The sequence below is a fragment of the Danio rerio genome, chromosome 8, assembly GCF_049306965.1.
Source record: "Danio rerio strain Tuebingen ecotype United States chromosome 8, GRCz12tu, whole genome shotgun sequence".
Classification (NCBI taxonomy): domain Eukaryota; kingdom Metazoa; phylum Chordata; class Actinopteri; order Cypriniformes; family Danionidae; genus Danio; species Danio rerio.
The window spans coordinates 29,525,994-29,546,387 of NC_133183.1; the positions used below are offsets into that span (position 1 = coordinate 29,525,994).

Consider the following 20,394-nt stretch of genomic DNA (forward strand, 5'->3'; position numbering starts at 1 on the left):
TTATTAAGGGCCGAGCAATGGTGTGCAGGCCCTATTGGAATTGCACCATTCTTCTTCTTTCTTCTTCTTTCTTTTTCTTTCTTCCTCTTCTTCTTTCTTCTTCTTTAAAATATATCACTTTTTTGCTGGTCTAAACATGCTACGTTTGTTATTGGTTTCGGAAGTGTGTGTGGCAAATGGCTCTACAGCGCCACCTATGGTTTGACAGAGTGGCCCCCGTAAGTCCTGCTAGGGATTTTATCCGACCAACACCAAAATTGGGTGTTGGAATCTAAAGGCCTTGATTATTAAATTGTGAAGATTTTCAATGAAGGGCATGTCTGAGGTTGCCTCACAAGCTTGTATGTTTTGCCACGAAACAGGAAGTTGTTATTACTCAGACATGCATTGTCGGATATGCCTGAAAATTCACGTTCGATGAGATTCCTCTCCTGAAGACATCTATTTGCCAATTTTGAATTACAGACATGGCGCCACCTGCTGAGAGAAGCAAGTTTGGCATAAATCTGTGATTTTTTTTTTTTTTTTTTTTTTTTTTCCTCAGGTTTTTAAAATATTTATCAGCTTAATTTTTTATTGTCCACTGTTAAATGAGCGACCTGATGCAGCTGCTAAGGATACTTTGAAGCAAGTGGTGAACAAATGGAAGAACAAATGGCAAATTCAAAGCGGTGTTGTCGCGCGAGTTCTTATCAGCTGTGTTGTCGCGCGCGTACTGAATAGCGGTGTTGTCAGCACACTGTTCAGATTGATGCAGACATGAGATCTCTATCTTACCCATGGTTTGTCCTCTCAAGTGGGGGAAAGACAATGCACAACGTTACCCACTGCTGTCAACCTGGGCCAAGTCATATCTCTCTTGTCCCAGAAACCTCAGTCCCAAATGAGAGGGTTTTTTTTCTGTTGCAGGGGACATTGTAAATGCCCAGAGATACCAGCTTTTACCAGATTATATTTATATGATAATTTTCCTTTAAACCCATCTCTATCTAAGTGAGTGAGTAATTAAATGTTGAATGTGATGAGTTTTCAACAATACTAAATTAAAAACTTTATTTTTTTTACATGGTTTAATATTTTTTTGTTATTAAAATTGAAGTTCCTGTTTCAAAGCTTACAGATAGATGGCTAATTTGTATGTCATTGACACTTTTGGCACTTTTTTGGAGTATTTTCATAAGTTTTGTTTTTTCCTGTAAATGATTCAATAAATACCGTACCGTGACATTCATACCGAGGTATTACCGTACCGTGAAATTCTGATACCGTTACATCCCTAATGTTTACATTTTAAACAAATGGCAAGTGGGAGTAGTGGAGTAGTGAGGTCAATTGGAAAATAATACATTATATGAAATCCAACCTGAAATCTTAGACAGAATTTCAAGACATTTTTAAGGCTAGATTTGATCAAAACACGTTTTACTGAACTGTCCTGCGTTTAATGATTCCAGAAGCCTTTTCTTACGAAATGAACTAGGGATGCGCAATATATTGGCGGCCATATTGTTATCGGCCGATAAATGCTATTTTTAAGATTATCGTTATTAATCTGATGTCTAAATAAGGCCGCTATCTTTAAGCCGATAAATTACGTAATTGTACAGACATGCCTGACACACACGCGTGGGCGGAACTTGTTTAAACTTGTCCAGTGCACTATAATGGAGCTTTCCTCACACTGTTTATTCCTTCAAAGTCCGCTGGGCATTAATAGCTCAGTAAGTAACCATGTTCGTTATCATTGTAGCTGTTTGATTGAGTGCCATTGTGTATTTTACTTTAAATCACCTCAGGAAAAATAGTACATGTGTAAACATCACAGCACCAGTGCACATGTGCTAAACAACTTGTTGGGCTGTTTGTAATCTAATATGATTATTTGTTATTATCAACGTGTTTCTTGCCATGTGTTGTTGATGTAAGATTGTATTCAGTTTGATCGGAATATTCATATTGATTATAACAAGCCCGCGTGAGGACTGTCACCACACACACACACACACACACACACACACACACACACACACACACACACACACACATACCTACTTAACAAACCAATGAGGACACATGACTCAACACCCTACCTTTGGGGACTACCCTTTCTGAAGGGTCTAGAGACAAAAGAAAGAAATGACTGCACTACTAAAAATGTGCTTATTATGAATATCAGTTGATATTTGCAAAAAATTACTTCTATAAAGACCTGACAAATTACCTTCAAAATGAGGACAGTATTTTATAACTCACCTTTGGGGACATGTACACAAACTCCGGTATAGTCACACTTTGAGGACCGCAGTTATACACAAACTCAGGTTAAAGTATACTTTAAGGACTCAGTTATCTGAATATTTCTAATATAATATTCTTAATAATTATAATAATGTTAGTGCAGAGAGACATATGATAAAGTAAATAAGATCACTGAAAATAGACAATTACATTTTTTCCTTCACAAATAACTCAATCTGGTGTCAGAAGGTCATTTGGTGTCAAGTATTTTTTCATGAAATGACATATTTCTCTCATAAATAGTATGTGACAGACAGCATGTTAGCAGAATAATACATACAAACTAATTTTAAAAAACAGTAAGGGAGAAGTAAATGGATGACCTTACAGTGAGTTTATGAAGCTCAATAGACACATTATTATCCAATGATATGAGAAGTGATGAAACTCTACTGATAAGTCATATGATGGTTAATATAGTACACCTCAAATCCATTCACACTAAAACCCATACTGTATAAAACAAGGGTTGTGAAGTTCAAATTCATATACACTACCTACTTACATGCGCCATAAGACACGTTTCTCAGTGAAAACAATTACTGTGAAAGTCTTTATACAAATGATCAGTTGAAAGAGGAGTGTCTATAATTAATTTAGTTTAGACTACAGTGGAAATACACATATTTGAGGACTCTGTTGATACACACACACACACTGCTTTAGCTACACTTTGAGGACTCTGGTGATACACACACGCCTACCTTTGGGGACTCAGTTGATACACACATACCTTTGGGGACCTTGGTGATACACACACACTGCTTTACCTACACTTTGAGGACTCTGGTGATACACACACACCTTTGGGGACCTTGGTGATACACACACACTGCTTTAGCTACACTTTGAGGACTCTGGTGATACACACATACCTTTGGGGACTCAGTTGATACACACACACCTTTGGGGACTCTGTTGATACACACATACATTTGGGGACCTTGGTGATACACACACACTGCTTTAGCTACACTTTGAGGACTCTGGTGATACACACATACATTTGGGGACCTTGGTGATACACACACACTGCTTTAGCTACACTTTGAGGACTCTGGTGATACACACACACACCTTTGGGGACCTTGGTGATACACACACACTGCTTTAGCTACACTTTGAGGACTCTGGTGATACACACATACATTTGGGGACCTTGGTGATACACACACACTGCTTTAGCTACACTTTGAGGACTCTGGTGATACACACATACATTTGGGGACCTTGGTGATACACACACACTGCTTTAGCTACACTTTGAGGACTCGGGTAATACACACACACACCTTTGGGGACCTTGGTGATCCACACACACTGTTTTAGCTACACTTTGAGGACTCTGGTGACATACACACACACACACCTTTGGGGACACTGGTGATACACACACACTGCTTTAGCTACACTTTGAGGACTCTGGTGATACACACACACACCTTTGGGGACACCTACAATGATAAACACATAAGAAACAAAGATGCATTAATGTCCTGTTTAGATGAGAGAAGGACCCCCGCGGATGACTATTTCTCTGTGATAGAGTTTTATTTGTCCATGTTTTGTTCAGTTGAGTGCGGCAGGTCTGATCATAGTCACATAAGTGATAATCAACAAGCTTACATTTGTATTTGCTAAAATCTAACACAATGTTGTGCTTGGAATAATTCTGTTTATTGTTTTCTGAGTTTCATTTTAGACACAGTTTTGCTGACTTGTTGCAGCCATGGCTCTAATTGTATTAGATTTTTGACTAGACCTACAGACAAAACTATTGACTGAGCTCAGTAAAATGTTCTTTGATTATTTATTAATAATCTGTTTAATAACTAAAGCCAAAACAAATGGTAAAATAGTAGTTGTAAATTTATGTAATATGGTTTAAACAATTAAATAAAACATTTTAAATATATAAATATAATATATTTTAAAATAAATAGGTCATGTTTTGAATAACACCCATGTCCATGTTTATCATTCCATCGAATTAAACACAAATAAAACAAACATATTTATTTCAGGGTATATACAGAACTTCTTAAGTTGAATTTAATACCTTTTACTACCTTTTTTAATACCTTCAAAAAAATGTAATACCAGCACGACTTAGAGCTGCAACTGTAGTGGCGTAAATTAAATCTTTCTAAATGCCATAACATATTGCAGATAACATATACATTTAAGTAAAGCAGAGGGATTAATCTAGATGTCACAATGGGCCTTTGTTCATAGTTTTTAATCAATGTTATGCATGTCATTAATATCAATAGCCGCTCTTCTAAGAACAGTTCAGTACGGTTATGGTTGTTTCTCCACTGAGCCTGGATCAGTGCGGCACAATTACAAACCGTTCTCAGCACGGTTAGACAATCGTGCTGAATCAATGATGACAATAATACTAACAAAGAATTACATTTGTGATTATCATGCTGCCTTGAATGTGGGTTATCTGCTATATAAAGTCCTACTGTTACTTCATGAAGAATAAATGTATAGTTTACATCAAACAAAAATATGTTTTTTTATATGCGAGTTAATTTAATGAATAATATTTCTACTACAAAACAAACAAAAGATTATAATAAATCATTCAATTCAAGGCTGAAAGCTGCAAACAGTCATCAGTAATTAAATAGAAAAAGAATATACATCTCAAAAAAAAAGTCTCACTTCTGCCACTCTTTGAAAGTTTTGATTTTGGTTTGTGTCATTGTAAATGCTCACACTAGTTATGAGCTGATTTACATTTTTCTGTGTTTGTGGAATAAAGCAGGCGAGTCAGCCGACCCAATAAATGAGCAGGCAGAGCAGGATTCTCGCGATGACCAACAGCGCAATGCGGTTCTTTGTTATGAGCTGCAGTTTCAGTGTAAACTTAGAAGGCCTGCTTCTTTGGCTATGATGTGTACAGTATTAGATTTTACATTTAGCGGACATTTGCGCTGAACACGCAGTGAATGCAACGCATCCAGATACGGCCACCTTCTCCGAAAACACTCGATCTCGGTTGGTGGATCAACATTCACCACATGATAGTGGTCATCTGTGCCATTATTTGTAACTTTAGGTGGGATTTGCAAACCTGTGTACTTTTCACTCTTCAGGCGTTTGCAATTCCTGCAGTCACAAAAGCTCCCTGTCACCTGACAGCGGAAAGCCTTAAGTGATTGACTGCTAATATGAACCATTATAATGGCAGGGAAAAGCATTTCAGCACATCTTTAGAAAAAATCTAAGAAGGTCGCACTACAACCATTATATGCAGTCGCACACATGCTCCCAAATATATTATGAGGTTGCATAGCTTAATTTTTGGGCGCATATGCAACCAGAATAGTCACAATTTCGAGCCCTGGTGTGTTGACGTTGCGGCTTTGTTGCCAAGTTACCATACCACCTCACGATATCGCTCCGGTCCTACTCTCAACATTTAAATAAATCCACGCAAATTTTAGAATAAAGGCCTGTACTCAACATAAACTGAAAATGTATCTAAAAATCTAAAAATTTATCATGAGCTCGAAAATTTAATACCTCGTCAGATGACATTAACTACTTTTTAATACTTTTTAATGCCCTTAATTTTGACTAATTTCATTTACTACTTTTCACAACCCCCGCGGACACCCTGTATATTCTGGGTATTTGACAAATCAGTAAATATATGCACTAAAAACAAATTTAAAAAGTCCATTGGCTTCCTTTACCCGTAGGCAAAACTAAAATAGGCTATTAGTAACAAATATAAATAAAAGATGAAAAACTTTTTGTGAAAGCAAGAGATAATCGTGTGAGAGTGCTGTTATAAAAGGAGTCTCAGGTGACCAACAATTGTGCATTACTGCAACACCATTTATTCCAGAACATCTGAGCCACTTTCAGTTCTAAAGTTTTCATTTTTGGTTTTATTCTATTTTTTTAAATCTATTTAAAGCTGCAGTAGGTGATCATCTTCAGAATCATGTGTTGTGCTGGTTGAAAGTCTCTTCACAGTCCAAAAGTAAAGATTAAAGAAAATGATCTAAATGTTTTTATATGTATTTTTATATTCTGGGTAAGGCATAAAACTAAAACATGTTCATCCAATTAAATATTGTCGGGCTGACAATTCCCATAATTCTGATAAGCAGCTCAAACTGTCAGCAAATGTAGATTTGAACCACTGGGCATCTCTTCATGCAGATTCACCATTTGCGTGTGGATGCGTGCATGTGCGCCGCGCGTTTATGTGCAGACGAGCAGTCACAGTTGCAAATCAAATGCTGAATAAAAACCTGTTAAACTCCTGAATCAATATTGGAGTGAGTTTTGCACGCTGGAAGAAAAATAATACCATGACTGAAGTATTTCTGTTAGGCAGGTCATGTTCTGTGTTGAACTCTTTTAGTCACGCAGAGCTGATGTAGATTGTGTTGTTATGAATGGGTTATCTGCACAGAAGTGTTGTTCAGCCACTGAAATCTCCCCGTGAAAGATTGATGCGACTATTTTCAGCTTCATAAGGTCCTTTTACAGCGTTGATAAAGTAGATTTATATTTAGTTTAACAACAAAACATCAGTAAATAGAGCTATTCGGCCTAGCCTACTTTACTGAGCTGAAGATGCTTTTGTATTTATATTGGGTCATTTCTGAACAATGACAGCCTGTGATGCGCTCTTTATATTGTTCACCACTACTCTGAATATTCATGTGAAATAGCATGCAAGTATGGTTTAGTAATAAGTGTAATTCCTGCACGCCACCGGCTAAACACTAGCTACATTTCTAAATGGTGAATGACATGATCTAGTGGGTTGTCCACTGCCATCTTTACGATGAGCATTCGTGTTTCAGAGGCGTGGCTTTGGATGGCAGGGGAGGGACTGTGTTTCAAAGATATTATGCCAAGCGGTTAGCATTTTGGCAGATCACCTACTGCACCTATAACTTGTTTGGTAAATAAATCCTGTTTTGTTATTTAGCTTATTATTTTTAAGGAACAGTGAAGTTGCATATTAACTTGATATGCAAAGAATGGGAAATAAATTATTTTTGACATGCTGATTTTGGTAAAAAATTGTGAATATAGGTAATACTCGCCTTGCAATTTTAAAATCATTGTTTTTTTTTTCTTTGAGCAGGCAATTTTTAATTTAAATGATTGCTGCTGCAGTCTGAAAGTGTCGGTTAGGCAATGCTGACGGACACAGCTAAAGCTGGACAAATTACAGTTAATTGATTATTAATTCTGATAAGAATAACATCAAAAACAAGATAATATTAATAATAGGTCTTTTATTTAAAAATGAATTTAACACATGTAATAGGTCTACATAAGTGTGAAACGAACCAAACATCATCTTTAAAATAGTCAGGCCTCAGCTCTCTGTGATATCTCTTCCTATCATCGATACACAACACTAGTGTCAATCGGCACAACCCTATCTTGTAGTAAACATAACTCCAAACTGCAATATGGTCATTTAAATGTTGTTCGCGCATCGACGTTCAGGGGTTCGAATTGAGATCGCCATCTTTTTACGATTAACTATGCAGTCCAACTATCACTTGCCAGTAATTAACCAATCTTTTATAGTAAAATCTGTATGTGTACTATTGGTCATACTGTATGAATTAACTCCAGAATATCTGGCATGTGAAAATACATAATTGAGCTATCCTTTCATCTTTAAATAAATTGCTTTAAGACACAATTGTATGATGTTATATAGTTAGAACTAGATTACATTTTAAATAAACCTGCCAAAGGGTCTGTCTTACCTTGTTCTGGTTACTCTGCCCTGTTCACTTAGCAGCAAATATCACTAGATAGGCTACCTGGTGCCTGAATGAAAGGGTTACCGTCTTATTCCCTGATCTTCTTGCTTTGTCTGACTGTTGTGGCTCAGTTTGTTTGTGAGGATCACTCATCTTCATGTTGTCCAAAACAGGTGAGAAGACAGAAGCATTATGGGACTGGATGTCAGAAAAAAAACAGAGAATATCGAAATCAGAAATATTTGTCAAGACAGAACAAGTATATTCTTCTTTTTCTATATTCAGGGTTTCTGCAGATATCATAATGTCAAATTTAAGACTTATTAAGACCTTTTTAAGACCATTAAGTATTAAATTTAGGACCTATATCGCAATATCAAAAACACGCATACACATAAAGAGATCAGAAGAAGAAGAAACCGACAGTAAAATCTGACAAATAAACAGAGAAGTAAAAAGCTTCTGGAACTAGGTCATATCATTAATATCATTCAGGATAATCGTTTTTAATTATTTTATAATTAATTATAAAGATTTTTATAACCATTCAAGATTTTTTAAATACATTTTTTATCTAAATGATGCATCACATGCTTTTGTTCATATCTCAGACAGTTCTACCCATTAAAGTTAAATATTAATGGCAACAGATCTTGGGTTGCTCTACAATTATATTTTTTATTAAGGCAGAAATAAAAACAGAAAACAAGTACACTCACTAAAAATATTGAGGTTTTTTATTTTTTATTTTGCCCACTCAACAATTCACACATCACTTTCTGACTAGTTTAGTTATCACCAATAAAGCCTAGAAATTGGGCATCAATATACTGTAAACTGATACATATATTTATATATTCCTTTCCAGTTGAAGTCAGAATTATTAGCCCCCCTGTTTATTTTTCCCCAATTCCCGTTTAATGGAGAGCAGATTTTTTTCAACACATTTCAAACATAATAGTTTTATGAACTAATCTCTAATAACTGATTTATTTTCTCTTTGTCAAGCTGACAGTAAATAATATTTGACTAGATATTTTTGAAGACACTTCTATACAGCTTAAAGTGACATTTAAAAGCCTAATTAGGTTAATTAGGTGAACTAGGCAGGTTAGGGTAATTAGGCAAAATTTTGTTACTTAATTTTAGTTTGTAACTTGTAAATTGTTTTAAATTCGAGGTTGTAATATAGGTCTATACATTAGTGTAAAACCTATGAATGATGGAAAAACATATTCTGTAATATTAAAACCAACTGGGTCTCCACTTTTGCATGGCCTCTTTTTTTAAACAAACTTATCCCTCAGGTTTTTACAAACTTTTACAAAAACTGTCCTCCTTTCTTACTGCTTTTGCAATTTCTAGCCAAAAAGTATTGGTCATCTGGTTCTACTTCTCCCTATGATCACGCATGGACTGATCATAAAGAAGATGTGTGTATAGGGCTGGATGATATGACAAAAATTTATATCACGATATACTTCTTAATTTCGGTCGATATGATATCATTTCGATATCGATATGGACAATATTAAAAAGACATTAAAAAACTGCCAAGAACGCACACAATAGATGTCTGTACCTACAAATATCTGCAAACTGAATTTGCAAAGTCTATAATACCTCCAGGCTCTTATAACTTTTCTTTTAATAAAAAAGTTTAAAAAAATTTTAATTGTTCACTTTTTAAAATGTTAACTCTCTTTTTTGTATTTAGCCTTTACAGACAGACATATATATATAGACATATATATATATATATACACACAGGGCTTTACATTAACACCCCCCAACCTGCCAAATTCAGGTAGATTTCAGCTTTGGCGTGTTAGACAGTCACTCCCACAAGCCACTTTGGCTGGTTGAAAATATTTTTTTTTCAATTTTGTAGTTTTCCTAAAAGCAGGGTTCGACAATATAAGGATGACCCAATATGCATGCAAATGTGATCTTATAATCAAGAAGTAAAATAATTGTGATCACGCGAGCAGAAGAAAGCAAGTGAATACCAAATGAGAGGATGATCATTAGCCACGACAGATTACTGTAAATATTTTTGATACATGACAATAGTTATTTTTTAAAAGTCAATTGCTTTTCTTTCTTTTTTAAGAAATGTTTTATTAAATAAAAAGTATAGTATACAGCTATATTTTGCTTGTTTTGACACATTAAAAATTTGTGTCTAAGAAATAATTATTGTTTTGTATGGTTATAGAGATACATTTGGTAAATCGTTAATTTTGAGCTCTAAAAAAGTCATGCTAGTCGTGCAAACAATGAAACCATGACTCCTTTGCTCATGCTCATTGAGCAAGCTCATACTCGACACACAAAAAGTGAAATGATTGAGGACAAATGTGGACATAACACAAAATTTAAATCCAGTAATTTTAGCATGTCAATGTCAAACTTATGCATATACAATATCTTTTTCCAACAACAAAATTGTGGATAGTAAAAATGCAGAGTGGCTAGTAATGTTGGAAATCTACTAGCCACAGTGGCTGGTGATCAAAAAAGTTAATGTCAAGCCCTGTATATATATATATATATATATATATATATATATATATATATATATATATATATATATATATATATATATATATATATATATAGTTTGTTCATTCACATCTGTATTCAGGGCACACTTCAGGGCAAACTTTCTGCCACGGAGCTAACCAACTGCTGTGCTAGGCGCTGGCAGCGTGTCTGTGATGTCACATGCGTGATGACGTACATCATGCTCTTTCTGATGGCTGAGCACTGACCGTCACTCAGTGACAAATGATGCAATCTAGGGATGTAACGGTATTGTAAATACCGTCATACCGCAATATTAATTTTTTCCGATATTAGCGTAGTCGCATGACTCGATAAAACTATAGGTCTTCTGAGAAAATTTGCTCAGGCGAATGAAGCGAACGGGAGGTAGCGAAAACTACAATTCCCATCAGCCCAGGGGTTGCCATCATTCTTTGCGGTCTGTTGTCGCTACAGATCCAGTAATGCGGAAATGGAGTGTGCTGCTAGATGCGAGGATGAAAAAGAGCTGGAAATGATCGAACATAAAGCAGGTGTTGTCGCCGCACGCGTACTGAATAGCGGTGTTATCGCGCGTGTACTGAATAGCGTTGTTGTCGCGCGTGTTCTGATCAGCTGTGTTGTAGCGCGCGTACTGTAAAGCGGGGAGGGGGGGTTGAGCGCGGATACTTAAGAGCGGTGTTGTCGCTCGCCTACTGAAGGGCGGGACGGAGGGTGTGTTGCATCGCGGGGGCACTTTTGATCATTTTGGAAGGGCACTTTCTATGCAAGACTAAAAAGGGGATGTGCTCTGCACAGGTTGAGCCCTATGTGTGCACGTGCCTGCAAGTCGAGGAAAACGACTAAAAACAGTCATGGGGACTGCAGAAACACAGCACACTGTTCAGATTGATGCAGACATTGACTTGTACCGCAAAGAGACCTCTATCTCACTCATGGCTTGTTCTCTCAAGTGGGGGAAAGACAATGCACAACGTTACCCACTGCTGTCAACCTGGGCCAAGTCATATCTCTCTGTCCCAGAAACCTCAGTCCCAAATGAGAGGGGTTTTTTCTGTTGCAGGGGACATTGTAAATACCCAGAGATACCAGCTTTTACCAGATTATAGTTATAAGATAATTTTCCTTTAAACCCATCTCTATCTAAGTGAGTGAGTAATTAAATGTTGAATGTGATGAGTTTTCAACAATACTAAATTGAAACTTTATTTTTTTACATTGTTTAATATTTTTTTGTTATTAAAATTGAAGTTCCTGTTTCAAAGCTTACAGATAGATGGCTAATTTGTATGTCATTGACACTTTTGGCACTTTTTTGGAGTATTTTCATAAGTTTTGTTTTTTCCTGTAAATGATTCAATAAATACCGTACCGTGACATTCATACCGAGGTATTACCGTACCGTGAAATTCTGATACCGTTACATCCCTAATGCAATCTATAAGATCTTATAAATATATATATATATATATATATATATATATATATATATATATATATATATATATATATATATATATATATATATATGCAAATTTATATCGAAATACCGGAAATGAGTTTAAAACTCATATCACGTTACTGAAAACAATTCTATAGCGATATATATTGATATGTAATCATTGTCCAGCCCTAATGGGTGTATGCATGCATCAAGTTTATATATGCGCAAGTTTCATACATGTTTTGAACATAGTATAGGTTTATATGCAAGTAATTTATATGCTTGTGTTGATAAGCAAAGATTAATTTAGATCCTACACAGCGCCTCATAGCCATCTGTGTCGGGAAAGTGGATGGTGAGGTGACAGGTTGACTTAAACTGAAATGATGCCTCATCTTCTGTCATTGCTTCTGACTCTCAGTATGTTCTATCGGGTGGAACAGATTTGATGTGTTTCCGCTGTTAGTCGGCAGACTCTGCACCACTCTACCGCACATTTTGCAGAGCACCGAAACTATACGTTTATCGAAACTTAAAAAGCTGAATCACTTCCACACCACTGCATTCATCTTTCCTCTCTCATCAACTAATTTGTCTGCATTCTTAGTTGTGGAAGCTTGTTCATTCACATCAGTATTCAGGGCACACATTTTGTAGCATTTTGTTGCATTCTGCGACGGAGCAGCTTAACTAACTTCTGAGCGCTGGCAGTGGCAGCGTGTCTGTGATGTATGTCATCACGCAAGTGACATCACGCTCATTCTGAGCACGAAAAGTCATTCAGTGACAAATGATACAAGGTATAAGATCTTATCTATAATAAAACAGATGTATGCAAATGTATATCGAAATACCAGAAATGGGTTTAAAAATCATCACTGTTATTGAAAAAAATCTATTGCGATATATATTGATATCGAATTATTGTCCAGCCCTATGTGTGTACAGTCATACCTGTTTCAGACAAAATCTCTTCAAAGTGTTTCATATTTAATTCAAATCAAATGCGGCACCGCACGAACTGAAAAAACATTTTGTGAGCTCTGCCAGCCAAAATCATGTCGCGGCGGACCTCCATAAACAGTGATGACATCACATTTACCGCGCGCACTGAGTTCAATAACAGAAAGCTGATTGGCAATTGTCGGTATAGGGCATGTCGGTCTTATTTGTAGTTGTAATATTGCAAATTACAATTGGACTAGTGAAATAAAGAACTACAACACCCTGAAAACCTAGCAACAACAACAAAAAAAGAATTTAAATGAGTTTTAGATGTAGCGTTACATAGACATCGCAAAAATAAGACCTGTGCAAAAATATTTTAGACTTAGAATAGTGAATTTAGGACTTTTGAAGGCCCTAAATTTCGATTTTTTTTAATTTTAAACTTTTTAAGACTCCGCGGAAACCCTGTATATTCCTTCTGACCAGACTTTCTACTTATACATGTCAGTCAGTATTGCTATTTTGACTGTCAATATTACAGAATAAAGCATCCGTATAATTATGGTTGAATTTTATGTTTCATAATATAGACAATTGGTAAGTGAACCTACTGATTTCTGTAGACTCATACTACTGACCCCTACTCACCATAACCAGAATCTCCATAATTGTAGGTTATATCTTCTCCTGGAAGTATGTTGCACACAGCAAAGATATGATTTTTATTTTGCAGTTAGGAGCTTTGTGGTCATCATTTACAAGTCTCCCAAAAGACCCATCTTCTTTCGATGCATCCATGCTGTAAAACATAAAACAATCACTAAGCATAAAATACAAACAATTTTTAAAGTTTATACATTTAAGATGTACTATTTTTTTTTCTGTGACCATCTTCAAAGAGGTGTTAACAATAGCCGAGTATCGAGAATGAATTCTATTTTAAAACTTGCTAATTATTTCACTAAAAACTACAGATTTGATTAGAAGTGTTAATTTACATTTCACTTCTCAATTCCTGTAATATATTTTTTATGTCTGTGAGGAACATTTTTTATGAAATTGCAATCAAATATGGGAACTGATTGTAATCAGAATGATCAGAATCAGAAATACTTAAATTTTGAGACGCTTAATATATTATCGGCCATATCGATATCAGCCGATAAATGCTATTTTTTTAATGTTATGGTCATCAGTCTGATATCAAAATATGGCCGATATATTTAAGCTGATAGATTACAGAATTGCCTGCCTTGCACATGCGTGGGTCGAACTTGTTCAGAGTTGTGCAGTGCTTGGACATTATTGTTGGGTGATACACAATTTTCATATCATCCACCTTTGAGATCACCTATCATGATACTATAGCATAGGCCAGGGGTCACCAATCTTATTTCTAGAGGTCCAGTGTCCTGCAGGGTTTAGCTCCAACTTGCCTCAACACACCTGTCTGGGTGTTTCAAGTATACCTAGTAAGACCTTGTTTAGCTTGTTCAGGTGTGTTTGATTTGGGTCAGAGCTAAAATCAGCAGAACACCAGACCTCCAAAAACAAGTTTGGTGATCCCTGGCATAGGGCACGGCAGTGTTATGTTTGCTTATTTGCTCACTTATTTAACCACATCTAAACATATTTAATAACCTTTCGGCTAATCATACTCACCACCCAAACTTGTACTCAAGAACAAAATCCCCTCTGAATAAAGCTTCAGTGGTGAAAACTCATCCTCCTAAACAAAAGACGTTCATTAGCTGCATTTTGTTGAAAATTAATTATCATTGGTACATAATTGCATTTTTAGAGTTTGCATTAAATTCTACTGACTTTTGTGTTTTTATTTGAACTAATTGTTCTACTTGTCCTGTATGCTTCTCAAGCTTTATGAGAAGTGTCATTCATGTCTTTTTAGGTGCACTCAAAGGGCAATCACCTGTTATGTCATGTCATTAAGTTTTTGATTGTTAGCATGATGTAGGCCTTTGAAATAATATTTATACAATATAGTTATAATGACATGTATAGATGATTAAACCAGTGTGTTTAAACTAGTTTTAAATTTGTTTGTTTTTGTAGTTTAGGCCAAAACAAATGTTTGTTGCAATTTTAATAGTTTAAGTTCATTTGATTGACTATTTAAAAATCTGTGGATATTATCAATGCATTTATTGGATAAAATAACATTGCTACCTTTAAGTCCCCATCCCCAGAAGTGATTAAGGTTACACAGTCATATATATAAATGTGTAAAAGATGAAGCACTATGAATATATATTTAAAAGAAAATATGTCAAATAAATGATCAGATCTCTGTGTGGAGCACTGGCTGTTGTCAGACTCCTTGTGCAAACAAAAATTTCTCTGAATAATTACAATATATAGCTAAATGTATTTGAAAACATAGACATACTATTGAAAATGAATACTTTAATTCATTAGAGTCGTACTTCTGTGGGTATTTTGGTTAAAGTAACCTAAAAGTAATACAAAAGTAGTGTAATGCATTTCTGAGATATTAATATTGTCATGTAACCAATTACAAAAAAAGAAATGGCAGTAACTTTTAATATATATATACTGTAATGCATTACATTTTGGAAGTAACTTGCCCAACTGTGTTCGCTATTGTTTGTTAGCACAAAGATTAGATATTAACGGGGATTTGGAACAAAATTGTTTATGCACAATGGGCTCTCTGCACAGCTAGAGTTTTAAAGCCAACGATAAACTTCCGGTGATAGCTTAATGTGGATATTTTCAATTTCACAAAGTTGTTTGTACATCATCAATGTTGTAATGTTATTACAATACATTCAGTTAAACAGACTAAAGCATTCATTCAGTTGTTCAAGCGTAAAATTAGATGAACGATGGTATAACCACTAGCGCCGTCAGTATAGCAAAAGGCTAGCGCAGATATTCCATTGAAAATACTGGGTAAAGTCTAAATCGAATACGTGGCCGGCTGGTATGTGCTATGCACATCCATATAGCAGCATTTTTATGACATTGTATAATAGGCGATGCGGTGGCACAGTAGGTAGTGCTGTCGCCTCACAACAAGAAGGTCGCTAGTTCAAGCCTCAGCTGGGTCAGTTGGTGTTTCTGTGTGGAGTTTGCACGTTCTCCCTGTATTCGCGTGGGTTTCCTCGGGGTGCTCCGGTTTCCCCCACAGTCCAAAGACATGTGGTACAGGTGAACTGGGTAAGATAAAAATTGTCTGAAGTGTATGAGTGTGAATGAATGTGTATGGGTTTCTTAGTGATGGGTTGCAGCTGGAAGGGCATCCGCCGTGTAAAACATATGCTGGAATAGTTGGCGGTTCATTCTGCTGTGGCGACCCCAGATTAATAAAAGGACTAAGCTGAAAAGAAAATGAATGAATGAATGTATAACAATAATGAATATTTTTACAGTACTGTGACGGTTGGGTTTAAGGTTGGGGTGGAGGTAGGCTTTAAAAAATAAAATGTATTGGGTATTTTAATAGATAGCAGCATAAATAATACTCAATACAACTACTGTTTTTACGTTACTGTGACAGTTGGATTTAGGGTTGGGGTGGGGATAGACGTTAATAAAATACAACAAATGTGAAATTTAAGAAATAATATAAATACTTTTCGTTAACTTTCGGCTGCAACCATATCTGATCTAGCAACAACCAAAATACAGGGTAAAAAAACTGTCATATTTTAAAGACATGGCGGGGGGAAATGGACTTTAATGCAGTGCTTCTTGTCCGATCTGAAACCCACTTCATATCATATATATAACAGGTAGTGAAGATTACTGATTTTTAAAGAGATCAGATCTTAAACGTGACAATTTTGAAATGGAAAGATGTCATTGGAAGCCATTGGAGTGCCTGGCTGAAAATTAAAAGTCTGGTAATCTGTAAAATATTTTACAACATTACAGATACATTAAAAACTAATTTAAGTGTGTGTATGGTTTGCATTGGTTACTTTAACAATTATAATAGCAAAAATAATTAATGTAGTGCTTTGTTGTATATACATGTTCAGAGTTAATAAATGTTTCAACCCAATTTAATTGCAAAAGTATGATAAAGTACAACAGGTAACACTTTAAAATAAAATTAATGGATTAAAGTCAACGGTAAGAAAAAAGCCAGATTCATTACAGTTACTGTGTTAATATAGGATAAAATAATACAACTGAATATTATTAGTTATTATCCCCATTTAGTAAAACGACTAACTTTAGTAAAACGATTGTAATCAGATTACTATAATTTTAACACATACATCAGCATTAAGAAATTATCATCACCTAAGATTAACATTAAACTTTACCAATACTTTTAATTAACTAATGTTTACTATTGAAGCCTTCTTGCACAGAGTTAATGTACAGTACAACTGACCTATAAATGTTTTAAATTTTAGTAACAGTTTCAGTTAATATTTCAACCTGTAGTAGGCCAGATGAACTTGAAAATATTATTGAAAAACAATTAAGTCTCTTAAAATGTTGCACTGTTAACAATACCACTGCAACACAACATGGATTTTACTAAAAAGAACTGTAAAAGTTTACATAATAAATAATTATTCAATGTATTTTGAGTTCCCATAATGTCAATATTGTACATGTTCATTATCATTCTATATTGAACCACTGCATAGAGAGATATAGACAGAGAGATAGAGTGTTTGTGAGTATAACTTACCTTTGTAATTGTTGATGAATTGCACTTGCAGGTTTGTCACTTTTACAACAAATGTAATGTTCTGCATCCTCTTGAGGTATTTTACGCTTTCTGTTTTTTCTTAATCCCAGCATGAAGACAAAGGGCATGTTTCCTATAAAGACTTTACGAAAAAATAAATATAATAAATTATATTATGCTAATAAATAACATAATAATAATAGCATAATACATTTTATATATTGTCAATTGTTCTGCTGAACCCAAATGATTTCACATAGATCTAGTAATGTACTTCTATCTAAAAATTTAAATAAAAAATTAAATCATAATGTAATTAAAAACAGAATAAATAGGATGTAAATCACATCCAAGATTAATTTTCCTATATTCGTTAAACAAAGCTATAAATACATTGTTATTTAGACTGAAAACAGGGCTAGACCCACATGAACCATTTTCATGTTTTTGTAACTTTACACATCTCAAAATTATATATACTTTGATATAATAAAGACGTTATATATATATATATATATATATATATATATATATATATATATATATATATATATATATATATATATATATATATAAAATGTTCTGTGCGTTTGGGCAAGCTAATTAACATCATTAAAAGGCTCATTTACTTAAAGTAATTTAAAATAATCACCATATTAAACAAAAAATAAAGATTTTATTTTTGGGGCAACCACACAAGCACACGCAAGCACTATTTTGATCAACAGAAATGTAGTGTGTTAAACAGTATACAGCTAACATTGCTATTAAATACATTTCAACAAATATAATCGACAAAGGAATATAAGCACTAAACATACATCTTACAAAGGCAATGTTTTGTCGTGTAAGCAGTAATTATGCATTTAAATACATAAATTGATTTACCTGCTCTCCCAGGAGAGATGAGTTCGCGGGAAAAGGCGTCTCCAATTGATTGCGTCATTAGCACGTGTTTGCAAATGCCGCGCGTTCATGAGTTGAATGAGGCGCTGTGAGGGATGTGTGCTTAACACACACACACATACACATGAACAGAGGGGTGGGGGAGGGAAACTGCAGCAGGTTCAACTTGGAGTTTGCAAAATGTATGCATCCACGTGTTGAAGTGTTCACATATTTGTTTTATGTTGAACATGCTCTTTTCATTTGACTTTTTTTTTTAGAAAACCTGATTTTCTTTGATTATGGTGCACTTTAATTTAATCTCCAAATAAGTAAATAAATAAATATATATATATATATATATATATATATATATATATATATATATATATATATATATATATATAATAAAAAATAATTATAAAATAAAAATATATATATATATTTTTAAAGTAAAAAAAAAGTGAGGGGAAACCTGATAGGTGTTGTAGACTAGAGTTACGTTAACAAACTAATTTTATATTATTGTCGTCGTCATCATAGTCATAGTCTCTACCCCAGGGCAGCTCTCACGAGGCGTCTGTGAGTTGACAGTGGGGGATGGGTGCTCAAGACACACACACACACATACACACGAACACAGGGGTGGGGGAGGGGAGCTGCAGCAGGTAACACACTTCAACTTGGAGTTTGCTAAATGTATGCATCCACGTGTTCAAGTTTTCACATATTTGTTTCACATTAAACATGCTCTTTTCATTTGACTTTTTTTTTTAGAAAATCCGATTTATTTGATGGTGCACTTTAATCTCCAAACAAATAAATAAATTATATATATATATAATTTATTAATTAATAAAAACAATTGATATAAAAACAGAGATTTTTAGCGTTTTAACACAATCTTAAGGCATGTTTTCAACATGCTTCCTGATCCATCAAACATGTTTTTATTACTATATATATATATATTTATTTTTTTTTTTAAGTAAAATAAAAGTGAGGGGAAACCTGATAGGTGTTGTAAACTTGAATTACATTTACAAACTAATTTAATATTATTGTTATAGTCGTAGTCTACCCCAGGGCAGCTCTCTTGAGGCTTCTGTGAGTTGACAGTGGGGGATGGGTGCTTAAAACACAAACAGACACACACACATACACACGAACAGAGGGGTGGGGGAGGGGAATTGCAGCAGGTAACACACTTCAACTTGGAGTTTGCTAAATGTATGCATCCACGTGTTGAAGTTTTCACATATTTGTTTCACATTAAACATGCTCTTTTCATTTGACTTTTATTTTAGAACGCGATTTCTTTGATAACAATGCACTTTAATTTAATCTCCAAACAAATTAATACATTTCTTTATTTATTATCTATTTATTTATTAATAATAAACAACTGATATAAAAACAGGGATTCCTGATCTATCAAGCATGTAGTTTGTATTTCTTTTTTTTTTACTATATATATTCATTCATTCATTCATTCATGGGGTCGCCACAGCGGAATGAACTGCCAACTTATATAGTAAAAAAATGAAATACAAACTACATGCTTGATAGATCACATACACATTTTTATTATAGGTTTTTTAAGTAAATAAAAGTGAGGGGACAGCAGACCCTCAATTTAACCTCTAAACACATCTGATCGTACTAATTTGAGCTTCCAGAACTGGTTTGACACAGTATCACCAGTGATAAAATCAATCTCTAGTAACTCACTCACTCATTCACTCACTCACTCAGTATCCTTCAGCATAGTTACTGATTTATCAGGGGTCGCCACAGCGGAATGAACTGCTAACTAC

The 20,394-nt window shown here is 34.7% G+C and overlaps 1 protein-coding gene and 1 long non-coding RNA gene across 2 annotated transcripts in view; one reads left to right on the forward strand and one right to left on the reverse strand.

Annotated features, from left to right (window-relative positions):
* rhocb (ras homolog family member Cb) overlaps window positions 1-20,394 on the forward strand; it is a 69,016-nt gene that overhangs the window by 32,970 nt on the left and 15,652 nt on the right.
* Window positions 7,564-18,630, reverse strand: LOC110440015 (uncharacterized). The gene is made up of 5 exons (XR_002459399.3): window positions 18,581-18,630; window positions 17,693-17,834; window positions 14,662-14,728; window positions 13,648-13,798; window positions 7,564-8,258 (listed from the first exon to the last, which is right to left on the reverse strand). It is a non-coding gene; the product is annotated as an uncharacterized lncRNA (long non-coding RNA).